Here is a 14,796-nt window from a genome sequence, read left to right as displayed (position 1 = left end):
TCACCTCTTGTTCAGCTTGTTTTGTTTGGTTGTCTGTGGGAAAAGAAGACAATAAGATATCGTTAGCTTTTAGTAGTGGGAAATAGCTTGCTGATTACTTGAACAGGCCCTGCCTGAGGAAGCCTCTTGTGTACAGACAATCCCCATCATTATCAGAATGTGGAACAGTTATAATCCAAATCCCAACAGACCAGAGGCCAGCCTGGGGGGAGGGAGTGCAGTGGTGGGAGAAGACCTTTTGATGGGGAGAAGTCCATTTGATGGGGAGAAGTCCATTTGATGGGGAGAAGTCCATTTGATGGGGAGAAGTCCATTTGATGTCCCTTTGCTTCTGTGTAGTTCCTTAGTTTTGTCTTCCTTCTTTAGACCACACTTGCTTTCACCTTTTAGAAAAACAAATAGAATGGAGGAAATAGTAATTGATTTTCTTTGGTCTCTGAAGTAAACCCCGACACAATCATGTTTGTTTCCCTAATTACCTTTTACTACTGTGTCCCACAGTGAGGCCAAGTGGCCATAAATAGCAGGAAGTGACAGAATTCCTTAGTGAACATTCCTGTCAGCAGGCAAATTCCATCTCCATCCAGCCGCCCTCTCTCCCCACTCCTCATCTTTACCCTGTTCTATTTTATTTTTTCCACTTTGCCCTAATAATTACTACTTTTTAAAGTGCAGTTGTCTGCCTTCCCTGTCCTTGGAGGTGAAAGTTCTTCAAGCGTAAGAATCTGCTGTTTTCATTCTTATCCTAGAAATTCTTACTCTGTTCATCTTATCCCGAGCACCTCCAACAGTGCCTAGCTGGCTCTCACAACTGAGTCCTTAAAATGCTCGGCTCCCCAGGAGGCAGCTTGTGATCCAGAACAGGGAAACCTAAGAGAGGGGGAGGAAGGAAAGTTCTCTGCGCCTCCTTTCAGTCACTGTGCCGGGGCCAGCGGAATCCCCATTTCCTCCTTGACATTGTGAGCCCAGCCAAGCACAACCTTCTGCCCAGACACAGAGCTGCTGCCCCTGCCCCCGAGGGGAGCCTGCGTTGTCCTGAAAGCAGAATCTGCGCATCAGTGCTGCTGACGGGCCCACGGTGGGAGGAGGGCCTGCGAGAGAATGGTCGCTGCTGACAGTCCAGCGCGGGTTCTGGGCCCAGCACGCACACGCCATTGTTTTCATGAGGTGATTCTCTCTGGATAAAGGAGCCTGCCCCATCAGCAGAAAAAGTTGCAATGGATGTGCCGAGTTGTGCTTAACTCCCCAGCCTCACACCCCCATCCTCCCCTTTCTAGTTCATTCTCTCCTCCCATCTCCAGCAGTGTAGACACTTTATTTATGTGTGTGTGTGTGTGTGTGTGTGTGTGTGTGTGTGCCTTTTCTGTCACTTCTGAACAATAAGTATTTTGGATCTAGTCCAGAGTTGGCATGATGAATGATCACGCCTTATATGCCTGGTCACTTTATTCTAAAGTGAGCCCTCAAATTACATTACTAGCAGTATGGAAAGCTAAAAGCAAAGCCAGGTGGAATTGGCACATGCTTGTAATCCCGGTATTTGGGAGGCTGAGATAGGAGGATCGTAGGTTCATGGCCAGCCTTAGCTACTTAGTGAGGCCTTCTACAATTTAGACCCTATTTCAAAGTAGAGAATAAAAAATAGGGCTGGGAGTGTAGCTCAGAGGTAGAATACCCTTGGGGTCATGCCCTAGTAGTGCAAAAAAGGGGTGGGGGCTAAAAGTAAATGCACCACAATACTGGATCTCACAGATCCAGGGCCAGTCTATCTTGTTGACCTGTAGAGACCATTGCTTGACTCATATACTGAGCACGGCCTTTGTTTACTACTCTATGGTTCAAACCTTATTGCTTTGGGTCTTTTTCTTTCTTGAACAGTCATGATAGCAATAAGTATATTATTAATGGTAATTATAAATATCTCTTCTTTCCATTATATTGGATTTCAGCAACAATTTGAATTCAGGTGTAAGAAAAATAATCTGTAACAACAATGGCAATAATAACATAAGAGCAGCTAGTGTGTTGGCCAGTTACCAGCATACTAAATGTGTGGTCCCATTTAATCTTCAAGACGATTTTATGTGGAAGGGGCTACTTTTACTCTCATTTTACTGTGGAGAAATTCAGATACAAATTGGCACGAAACTTGCCCTCAGGTTAGACTTCTGTTCAGTGGTTCTGTTCTGTCCAGCCTCTGCCCTTAACCACAGCAGCCCAAGGCCAACAGAGCCCGGGGCAGTGACTTGTGCAGCCCAGTGGTTCCTGAGGTTTTCCTTCTTTCAGGTGTGCTGAGACTCGCCAGCACCATTAGCTGTGGAGGGACAGGAGGATTTCATAATGCAGTATTTCAGACTTATAAAAATGAGCGAAGAAGAATACAGTCAACTTCTGTGCATCCAGCACTCAATTTAAGATCTGCAAAGTAGCCGAGTGCTGTCTCAAAAAATACAAAGGGCTGAGGACGTAGCCCAGTGGTAGAGCACTCAGTGGATGTAGCCCAGTGGTAGAGCACCCCTGTTTTTAGTCTCCAGTACAGAAAACAAAATAAAAAAGCTGGGTGTGGTGGCGCACGCTTGTAATCCCAGGAGGCTGAGACCGGAGGATCAAGGTTCGCGGACAGACTCAGCTACTTAGTGAGGCCCTGTTTCAAAATAAGGAATAAAAAAATAGGGCAGCGGGTGTAGCTCGGAGGTCGAATGCCCCTGGGTTCCATCCCCAGACCTGCCAAAAAAAACAAAAACAAGAACAAATCTGTAAAGCAAGTTGTTTTCTATATTCCACTTCCCTTTACTGTTTTGTAAGCCTTCTGTTTTGGTTTTAATGACTTAAAAAAAAATAGATTTAAGCTGGGTATGGTGGCACATGCCTGTAATCCCAGTACTTGGGAGGCTGAGCAGGAGGATCAAAGATTTGAGGCCAGCCTCAGCAATTTAGTAAGACCCAGTTTCAAAACAAAAAATAAAAGGGGCTGGGAGTGTAGCTTGGAGGTAGAATACCCCTGGGTTTAGTCCCCGGTAACACAAAATTAATATAAAAATAAAGTGATAGAATTACTTTATTTACATACGGCAATATTATTATTGCCACCTAAACATAGTAGTAATTCCTTAATATAATTAAGAATAGTCAATATTAAAAGTTTTCCATTTGTCTCATTTACAAAATACATTCTTTGAAATCAGAAGCCAAGAAAAGTACATGTGTTACATTTATTTAATGTATTTTAAGTAGCTTTTTTGTTTCAGTTTGTGAAAGTGTAACTTTTTCTACTTTTATGGTGCATTAAGTAGCTTTTAATTTATAAATTTTCCATCTTAAATTTAAATGTTGTATTTACAGTTTGTTGACTAAACGGATTGTTTGCTCTGTAGTTTCCCACATTCTGTTGTTTTTTAAGGGCTTTTGACATAACCTCGTGTTGACTCTGTAGTGAGCTAACTTGCCCTTTACTCTGACAGTCACTCCGGGAGGTTCCAAGTTATTCAGGCTTCCATAAATAGAAAGGATTCACTGGACCGCATGGTTTGGTCTGGCCTGAGGTTAGTGCTGAGGAGTCTGCTGAAACATCTCAGGTGTCAGGGAGTGACATTCTCCACAGCAGACCATCTCTCCTTAAACAGAAGGTTCTGTAGAAGGAATTTTAAAATTCCTATTTGGCAAGACCTTGTCGTGCTCCCCAGAGCTGGGGGAGAGAATGAAGTGCTCTGCTTTTCTTCTAGACAATGCTTGTCACTTTAAGGATTTCTGGGGCTCAGTGCCAGAACCTTCTTGGGATATTATTGTCTCACAGTGTAGATCTACTTATCAGGAAACCTCTGTGAATCCCTAAAGGCTCAGGTAAGAGGAGAGTGAGTTTACATGAGACCCAGACCTTTGTCAGTGCATGCTACAGTCCTGGATGCTTGAGCAGCCTAGCAGATCATAACACTCACACATTTATTTTCAAACCCATAGTGTTATGTGTTGTTTTTGTTTCTAGTGTCTAAATATTGTTCAGAAATCACAGTATCTGGAGCACTACAGATGTGAAGAAACCCAGTTTTATTTTTCTTTTAGTGTTGCTGCCATTACAGTTGATGATGCTGTCTCTGTGGGGTCGTGACTCAATATTAAGAAGTAGCCGGGCGCGGTGGTTCACGCTTGTTATCCCAGCATTTGGGAGGCTGAGACGGGAGGATCGGGTTCAGCCAGCCTAGGAACTTAGACCCTTTGCAACTCAGTGATACTCTTTTTCAAAATAAAGTGTTAAAAATAGGGCTGGGGGTATAGCTCGCACGTAGAATGGCCTAGGGCTCCATCTGTAGTAAGGCAAAAAAAAAAAAAAAAGTTAAGAAGAATGAGAGCTGTTGAAATTTGCAGCTGTGCTTGGATTTTTTTTTTTTCTTTTTGACACAGGGTCTCACTAAGTTGTGGAGGGCCTTACTAAGTGGCTGAGGCTGGACATGAACCTGTGATCCTCTTGTTTCAGCCTCCCAAGTACTGGGATGACAAGCGTGTGCCACCATGCCTGTCAGTGGAGGAGTTTTAAACACTTCCCGCAAGTGATAGATGAGGAGCCCCTGAAGAACTTCAGGTAGGAGAGAAATAGATTTTGTGAGATGTTTGCCGCAGTTTGGAAAACAGGGCAGAGGAAGATGAGGCCAGAGGGTGTGTGTAGGAAGGAAGCTACTCCAGAAGACCCACAGACAAGATGGGGAGAGTCCTAGGTTGATGTGTTTAAGGGATTTAAGAATAGTGCAAGTGTTTTTCCTAGAAGTACAGGATATTTTTTAGAAGAGTAAAATAAATTAATTTCATACCCCTCTTCTATCCCTGGAAGGCATTTTTTGGCAGAGGTTTTCTTGGACCCATATCCAGGGATCTCGTTTTAAAACTGCTGCCAAATCCTTGTGGGTCTGTTATAAATACACAGTTCATTTAAGTCTTACAGCAGAGGGGCCGCCAGTTGCTATGTTCTCATGACCAGTAACCACAAAGAGTCGTATTACTTTCCCTTCCTCTCAAGGCAGCAGCAGCTTGGAGAAGTTCGCTCCCCCAGCACGTACTGCCGCCTCTGTGTGGTGTGTGTTGCCGTCAGCCTGGGCGAGGACGGTCCTCTGTCTTCTCCTTCTCTTTCTCCTCCTTCTCCACTGACATCATCACTCTTCTCACAGTACTAAACTGTCAGGAAATGTACCAAATATTTTGCCCACATTATCAAATTTAATCCTTATCACACCCTATGCAGCAGATTACTATTGCTATCTTCAGTTTACAGATGAGGAAACTAAGGCCCAGGTTTCCAAGTAACCTGCCCAAGAACACAGACTTGACAAATGGCAGGGCCAGAAATCGAAACCCATTCTCTCTGACCTCAGAGGCTGGGTTCTTAATTGTTATGTATATAGTTATTACTTCATACAATTTAGTAGCAAATATGGTTCTCTTATTAGATTGGCTCTTTTGAATAGCCCCACCCAATAAAAGTCCACTTAATCAAATACTGTATTATCTATTCTTCATTTTCCTCTGATAGCAGGTATTAAGTATAGAATATTTATGTAAACATGAAGTACAGAAGAAAACTTAAGTGGTGGGGCAGGGCAGAGACAGATCAGCGAATCCACTAAAATTTCCAGCTTTTTTCAAGGCAGAGTATGTATATATGACTTTACTATTTTATATGACATATAGACTTATCTGAAATATAAGAGATATACATTTAAAATTCTGAGGTAAGCCGGGCGTGGTGGCGCACACTTGTAATCCCAGCGCTTGGGAGGCTGAGACAGGAGGATCGCACAGGTTCGAAGCCAGCCTCAGCTACTGAGTGAGGCTTTCAGTAACTTAGTGAGACCCTGTTTCCAAATAAAATATAAAAACGGTCTGGGAGTATAGCCCGGAGGTAGAAAGCCTCTGGGTTTCACCCCCAGTACCACCAAAAAAATAAAAATAAAAATAAATAAAATTCTGAGGCATAATTCACATACCATAAAATCCACCCTTTAAAGTATATAGTTAATGCCAGGCGTGGTGGCGCAAGCTTATAATCCCCATGCTTGGGAGGCTGAGACAGGAGGATCGCACAGGTTCAAAGCCAGCCTCAGCTGCTTAGTGAGGCTCTCAGCAACTTAGTGAGACCCTGCTTCCAAATAAAGTATAAAATAGGTCTGGGAGTATAGCCCGGAGGCAGAAAAGCCCCTGGGTTCCATGCCCAGTACCACACACACACAAAAAAAGTATACAGTTAATTTGGTGGTTTTAAATAATAGTTACAAAGTTATGCAACCATTATCACTAATTACAGAATATTTTTACCCAAAAAAAAACCCTTTACCCATTAGCAGTAATTCCCTATTTTCCTCTTCCAAGACCCTATTTTAAAACCTAAATGTAGCCAGGCATGGTGACACACCCATGTAATCTGAGTACTTGGGAGCCTGAGACAGGAGGATCTTGGGTTCAGGGAAAGCCTCAGCAAGTAGTGAGACTCTCATCAACCTAGTGAGACCCTGTTTCAATTAAAAAATTGGCCTGGCCAGGCGTGGTGGCGCACGCTTGTAATCCCCGTGCTTGGGAGGCAGAGACAGGAGGATCACGCAGGTTCAAAGCCAGCCTTGTTGAGGCTTAAGAGACCCTGTTTCCAAATAAAAATATAAAAAATAGGTCCGGGAGTATAGCCTGGAGGTAGAAGGGTTTCCAGGAACCCCAGTACCACCAAAAAAAAAAAAAAAAAAAAAAAAAAAAAAAAAATGGCTCAGAGGTAGAATACCCCTGGGTTCAGTCCCCAGTACCAATAAATAAATAAGTCCTATTAAATTCCCAAACACATCCCAGTGCTATGAAAAAGGTTTTGAGAATATTAATCCACAAATCCTCTCTCTTTAATGCAGGTATAATAGCTAACACTTATGCAATGCTTGGTCTGTGTTATTCTAAGTGCTCCGTAGTTGTTCTTAGCCTATGCTATTTTAAGTTCTTCACATGTATTAACTCATTTAAGTTGCAACTCTATGAGCATGTTCATTATTACATTCATTTTACAGTTGAGGAAAATAAGTCACAGAGAAGTTTAAATTGCTCAGCTGGGTGTGGTGGTGCACACTTATAATCCCCGTACCTAGGAGGCTGCGACAGGAGGACCGCAGGTGGGTGGCCAGCCTCAGCTACTTGTGAGACCTTCTGAAACTTAGAGAGACACTGTCTCAAAATAAGGAATGAGATAGGGCTGGGGGTGTAGCTCTGAGGTAGAATGCCCTTGGGTTCAATCCCCAGATAGACACACACACACACACGCACACGCACGCACGCACATGTGCGCGCATAACTCGGTCCAAACAAGGATGGAGCTTATATATAAATCCAGGCAGTCTGGCTCTGTAGTATGTGCTCATATATTTTAAATTGGTCATATTTTTATTTGAAAATGTTATGAAGAGCCAGGCATGGTGGTGCATATCTATAATCTCAGTACTTGGGAGGCTGAGACAGGAGGATCACAAGTTCCAGGACAGCCTCAGCAATATAGTGAGGCTCCCAGCAACCTAGCAAGACCCTGTTTCAAAAACAAAAAGTAAAAGGGGCTGGGAGTGTAGCTTGGAAGACTGAGTCCAGGAATGCCCTTGGGCTTAATCCCAGTAACACAAAAATAGAATTGAAAACATTATGCCGGGCGTGGTGGCGTACACTTGTAATCCCCGCGCTTGGGAGGTGGAGACAGGAAGATTGCACAGGTTCGAAGCCAGCCTTGCTGGCTTAAGAGACCCTGTTTCCAAATTTAAAAAAAGTATAAAATAGGTCTGGGAGTGTAGCCCAGAGGTAGAAGGGCTTCCAGGAACCCCAGTACCACACACACACAAAACAACAACAACAACAATAAAAAACCAACCAACCAACCAAACAAAAAAATATTATGCTGAGGGAATGAAGCCAATCACTGAATCACTGAAAAGACCACTTATATGAAATGCCCAGAATAGGCAAATCTCTATATAAAGTAGATTAGTCTTTGCCTCAGACTAGAGGGGAAAGGGATTGTCGAGGAAGTGGGAAGTGATGGTTTAATAGACATGAAATTTTTGGGGGGAGTGGGGGATAAGTGGGGATTGAACCCAGAGGCATTCTGTCTTCAAGCTATCCCTTCATCCCTTTTTATTTTTTATTTGAAACAGGGTCTTGCTAAGTTGCTGAGGCTGGCCTCAATCTTGCCATCCTCCTGTTTCAACCTCCCACGTACTGGGATTACAAGCATGTGCTGCCATGCCTGGCTTAGACTTGGAGGTATTGAAATGTTCTACAATAGTGATAATTGTCACCCAACTTGGTGAATATGCTGAAAACCCTTTGTATATTTACTCTAAGTGGCTTTTTAAAAAAAATGACAAGAGCAATCAGAATGATTATTCTTCGTCTTCATTTAAAATATACATATATGCATATACACACATATATACATAAACATAAATTTTTTCTCCTTTTTTCTTTTATTAGGGGTGTTTAGTTGCCTTTTTTTTTTTTCTCCTAGTACTGGGGATTGAACCAGAGACATTCTTCCTGTGAGCTATGCTCCCAGCCCTTTTTATTTTCTGTTTTGAAAAAGGGTCTTGCTAGACTGCTGAGAGTCTCACTAAGTTGGCGTGGCTGATCTTGAACCTGAAACCCTCCTGTCTCAGCCTCTGAAGTACTGGTGTTACAGGTGCGTGCCACCGCACCTGACATTCAGTCACTGGCATTCAGCCAATGTGACGTCTAACCATCCTATCTGCCCAATTGGAAGTCTTCAGGTGCTTCCATTTGCCTAAAACATAAGGCCCAGCTTCCCTAACCAGAGGGTGAGGCCTGTGAGACCCACGCATCTCTGTGGGAAGAGTAGCTTGCTTATTGGGAACGCGCATATGTATTTTGGTGTGTAGGTTAAAGTAGTTCAGTGTGTTCAGTCATTCACCTTGCAAATATCGATGGAGGGCCTGCTACGTATTGAGTAGTGTTCCAAGGGCTTGATAGACATCAGTGAATAAAACAGACAAAAAGATTCCTGCCCTGTAGAGCAAACAGGAGATGGGACTAGTCCTAGAGGCTGCAGAGACGAGATCTCATTGGAGTTGAATAGAAAAGCTGATAGCTGGGCGTGGTGGCGCACGCTTGTGATCCTAGCATTTGGGAGGCTGAGACAGGAGGATCGCAGTTCGAGGACAGGCTCAACTACTTAGTGAGGCCCTCTGCAAGTCAGTGAGACCCTGTTTCAAGATAAAGAATAAAAAAAGGGCCGGGGGTGTAGCTCAGAGGTAGAATGCCCCTGGGTTCCATCCCCAGTACCACACACACACACACACACACAAAATAAATAAAATAAAATAGGAGGAGGAGGAGGAGGAGGAGGAGGAGGAGGAGGAGGAGGAGGAGAAGAAGAAGAAGAAGAAGAAGAAGAAGAAGAAGAAGAAGAAGAAGAAGAAGAAAAAGGAAAGAAAGAAAGAAAAGATGATAGTTTAGCCAGATGATCAGAGTTATATCTGTATCTGACAAAATATGGCAAGGGATTATATTCTGTGGAAGACATTGCACAATCACACGGTACAGTGTGGACATATAATTCTATTGAAAGAGAGTGAAGATTTTAAAATAGTAATTCAGTATCCTGCCATATTTATTGTAGACAGAAGGAACAGCTGAGTAAGGGGATGGTGGGGGAAAAGAAATAGCTTGGCCAGGTGTGAATGCACAGGTGAATGGACATGTGTACAGGGGTGGCCATGCTTGTCAGGCATGAAGACAAATTATAAATTCTGGTGCTCCGATGATTCACTGATCTTTGACTTGTTTGAGTTCCATGCGCTAGTATGAATTTTAATTCCCAACACTTGTGTAATGACAGCATTTTTAATCTATCTAAATTACATTTTACCTATTCAAAGCTCCCCTTCACCCACCGATTAGGAAACTTAATTTTAGGCATCATTGGAGCCCTTCTCCCTTCCATGTTCATAAAAAGTGTTGGTTCTACCGGATGCTAAAAAGCTGGAGAAGGAACTGGTTGTTTATGCCCTGGTGGCTGCCTCCCAATCTTATGGAAAAACTGTCATTCACATACACAAGATCATATTTCAAGGTTAAAAAAGAAAGATGTAGCCGGGCGTGGTGGCACACGCTTGCAATCCCAGCATTCGGGAGGCTGAGACAGGAGGATCATGGTTCTTGGACAGCCTCAGCTACTAAGTGAGGCCCTCTGCAACTTAGTGAGGCCCTGTTTCAAAATAAAGAATACAAAATAAGGCTGGGGGTGTAGCTCAGAGGTCGAATGCCCCTGGGTTCCATCCCCAGTTTAACACACACACACACACATACACACACACACACGTTCCCATTTTTGGACCACAAAAGTTTAATATGAAATATTAGCAAGTCACAAACACAAATGCCATTAAATGCTCTGACTATAATGGAGTAACTGGCCAAGCTCTATACTTTCTCCATAAACAACTGTAAGACCAGGGAATTGAAATGACTGTTTTCAGGCATTAACAGCAGGCAGCACTGGTCCATGGTCCTGGAGAGAAAGGAAACACCAGGTAAGCCCCATGTTGACCTTGGCTCCTCACCTAGAGGCATTTTCTCATCTGCAGCACAGGAGGACGAGGCTCAGAGGAGTACAGTGGGGCCTCACTGAGGAGACAGATGAGAGTCTTGGCTTCTGAGATGGTTCCTGTAAGAGGAGCAGGAACAGAAGATGGGTATGGGGGCAGAAATCTGCTTGTGGACTTATCCAGGTTCTTCCTTACTTAGAGGCCGGGCCAGCCATGCCCAGGGCTGGGCTCTGAGGCTTGACAGAGTGGCACAAGTTGAACACAGTATCTAAGGTGTACGATGCTCAGAAATGTTGGCATTCTCATCTAGCCAGGGTAGATAGACCTCAACGAGCACTTCAGGCATGCAGTTGAGACCTCAAAAAGGACAGCTTTAGCTGGGAGAACAACATCCTAGAAAAGGGCCATACCTTTTAAGACTAAAGACAGAAACAGACTGACATACCACCACGGCTAAAAGGTTCAAGAGGATTATTTAGTAATTTAACTGCCTGTCAAAGCAAAATGCAACGCTCATTACAGAAGGCCATAATAATAATTAAAATACCCTTTTTGTTCTGTGTCCCGGCAGTCTATGATATAAGCCTCCCACCTGTTTCTTTCTCCCTTTATCTTGCCCAGTTACTATTCATAGTGTTTTCTTCAGATTCATAGGTCTCCTATGCAAGGTCTCATTTATTTGAGGTGACCCTTCCCATGGTTGAATTCTAGTCGTGAGTTTTCGCAGACCCCAGGAGTGACAGACTCTGACTTTCTCTTATTGATGTTCAGGCTGATACGTTGCTCATACTCTGGGCCTTGACATTGTCTGGATGTCCTAATCTCTGAGTACGGTTTCAAAATCACATGCAGTTTGTCGTCCTTTCTCTCCATCAAATGTTACCCTGCATATTATCTGATCTGACAGTTTTCTATCTGGGCTTTATATATTTATTTTTATTTTCCCCTTCCCAGAATTTATCATTTTTCTTTCTTCCCTACTTTTGTGAAGAGCAATGTTCTTTATCAGATCAGATTGTTGTGATATTGTTAATCTCTAGTGTGTTGTGTTCAGTTATTAGTCATAATTGATAAAGAACTAAGATTAAAATCAGAACTTCAATAACTTGATGTGGGTCAAGATTTTTCTGAAAATAAATCAGCTTTATCCACTGGCGTTTCTGTCTGCTTTCTTGAATGGATAAGACAGTCGGGTATCCTTCATATCTCATGGGGGCTGTTGAACACCCTGTGTTAGGATTAAATCCTTCTGGTAGACATTAAGTAATCAGTTGTTCATTGAATGTGCTGTGTCTTGGTATATTCTCTGGCTCACCTTGAATAGGAACTACTAGAAGAGTCCATATATACAGGTATATCCACATATATATTTCTTTCTCGTAGTGGCTCTAGTTTCTATAAAAGGCAAGTGATCATTTTATTGTTTGTTTATTATGAAGCAAATTTATTTTATCATCACCCAGCTTATTATCACTTTGTTATCATCCAGTTTTTCATAGTACTTGGACATTTCATAGTACTCTTTAAAACAACCCCGAATCACCTACCCTCTGATATTTTTAACTTCAATTGGATAATTCATTTTCTCCCCTCAGAATCTTCCGTTTTCTTAGTTCCTTTTCTGATTCTTTCTTCCAAAATATTAAGAATATTTTATACTTTAAAGTAGACTGAATAGTGGGAGATTGAAACAATGGGATCATAGATTTGAGGACAGGCTCAGCAATATAGGGAGACCTCCAGCAACCTAGTGAGATCCTGCTTCAAAGTAAAATTTTAAAAAAGGGCTGGGTGTGTATCTCAGAGGAAGAATGCCCCTGAGTGCAATCCCCAGTAACACACACACACACACACACACACACACACACACACACACACACTCACTCTAGACTGAAGGATAAAGAAATTCCTTATGTCTTTTTAAATCTTCTGTAGCAGAAAAACCAGCTTGTACTTGGACAGATAAGCAAAAGAAACGTGACGCCAGCCTTGCAACTCTCTGTAACATTTGTCCTCATATCTTGGGACTGAGTTATTACATTTTCTTAGCGTCTCCTGGAAACTCTCAAAAACCTGTTTTTACATGTTTATGGTACTCTGTTATCGATAGGCACACCCTAAAGTTTCACTTTTAGTTTCACCTTAATCTCCACTTATGCAATTGCTATCATATGGATTATCTGCGTATCTATTACATGAGCAGCAGAGTGGAGCTGTTCTTTTTAAAGTGTCACTAGGTTACTTAGCTCAGACATGTCCAATTTATTTAGTTATGAGTCAGCGGTTTTTAAATTTCCACCCATAATTGAGATTCATGCATGATTTAAGAAATGTCAATCTGCGAGAATATTTAAGGAACTCCTAAGTGATCTCATTTGAAAATGTTTTTTAACTGTAAATTTCCTCAAACATTGTAAGTCTCAAAAAATTAATCATGAGACTTCCCTCCAGCATAATTTTGTTAAAAAGACACAGCTGACAGAGATGTATATACAGTTTTTCTTAAAAAAAAAAAACTAGAAAATAAAGATAGGGCCAAAGCCTTCAATTAGTTAAAACCGCTGTGTTGGGTAGGTGCTAGTCCTGAAACTTTATTAATTTAGATTTGGTCTTTGTCAAAACAAACTATAAGCAGGGTGGTGGCACACGGTACTTAGGAGGCTGAGACAGGAGGATCACAGGTTTGTGGCCAGCTTCAGCAACTTAGACTCTGTATCAAAAATAAAAAAGTAGGGCTGGGGGTGTAGTGTTGAGGTAGAATGTCCCTAGGTTTAATCCCCAGTAGACCATCATCATCATCATCATCATAACAACAACTTATGAATGTGCTTGAGTGTTTTAGGCAGGGCTGTTCTCTTCAAATCCAGAAAAGGATTAATGGGTTCCTCCCTCTTTGCTTGGCAGAAACTGATATATATCCTGCTCCATCTGATACAGTTATTGCCTTCCAAATCAAGACACATTTGAGAAAAGCCAGATGTTACAACAGACATTGTGAGAGAGTTTGTGATAGTCGATTGCTTTGCTTTTTCTTCCTTGGTTTCTATGATCATCCCATCTAAGCCAGAGTGGGGTTGTCTGTTCTCCAGTGTCCACAGCTAGTTCTCCAGAGCACACAGTGCTCTCTGGGGAGGGAGAGTGGGAGGACAGGACAGGGTGTTGAGGGGGAGTGAGAGCGCAGTCCGCCCTGGCTGCCCTTCTCAGCCCCAGGGGGACGTCATGGCCAAGAGGGCTCTACTTTTCCTGTCATCTGAGGAATCATCTGGTGGTGCCTGCTGACCTTCTGTGCAAAGTGAACTCCAGTGACATAAACCAGAGGAGGAAGTGCTGTTTCCCTAGCTTCTCATTTCCTTCCTTCCTGAAGTGGATTTGGGGGGGGGTTCTGGGGGTGGAACCCAGGGGCTTTTCTACCTCCGGGCTATACTTCCAGTCCTATTTTATGCTTTATTTGGAAACAGGGTCTCACTAAGTTTCTGAGAGCCTCACTAAGTAGCTGAGGCTGGCTTCGAACCTGTGTGATCCTCCTGTCTCAGCCTCCCAAGCGCTGGGATTACAAGCGTGCGCCATCATGTCCAGCTTCCTGAAGTGGATTTAGACTTCATTTTCTAACACATCTGATCCTTTCACACAAAGAGAAGAAACTATACTCTTGGCCCTATGTTGTCAAATAGAAAAGTGCAATTGCTTTTGAGATTAACTATTCCTTCTCACTACTGGGACTTGACATCTTTAAAACAGATGGTCAATTTCCCAAATGTCATGTTTTTAGGAGAATTTGTTTTCAAGATATAGGAAATCTCCAGATGCTCATAAAAGAAGATTATTCTATTCTATTTTATTTATTTATTTATTTATTTATTTATTTATTTATTTATTTTTGGTGGTACTGGGGGTGGAACCCAGGGACTTTCTACCTCCGGGCTATACTCCCAGATCCATTTTATATTTAATTGGAAACAGGGTCTCACTAAGTTGCTGAGAGCTTCACTAAATAGCTGAGGCTGGCTTCGAACCTGTGTGATCCTCCTGTCTCAGCCTCCCAAGCACGGGGATTACAAGCGTGCTCCACCACGCCCGGCAAGAAGATTATTTTAAAGAAAGCTGTCTTAGTGAGTCCCTGCAAAGAGGAGCCTCCTGCCCAGCTCTTCCCAGGGAGGCAGAACACCAGCCATGCCAAGCCAGCACCCTCCTAGGACCGGAACAGACAAAGAAGAGATCTTTTTTTTTCCCCCTG

The sequence above is a fragment of the Muscardinus avellanarius genome, assembly GCF_963383645.1.
Source record: "Muscardinus avellanarius genome assembly, chromosome: 4".
Classification (NCBI taxonomy): Eukaryota; Metazoa; Chordata; class Mammalia; order Rodentia; family Gliridae; genus Muscardinus; species Muscardinus avellanarius.
The sequence above is the reverse complement of the archived record's forward strand: the minus strand, read 5'-3'. Positions refer to the sequence as shown.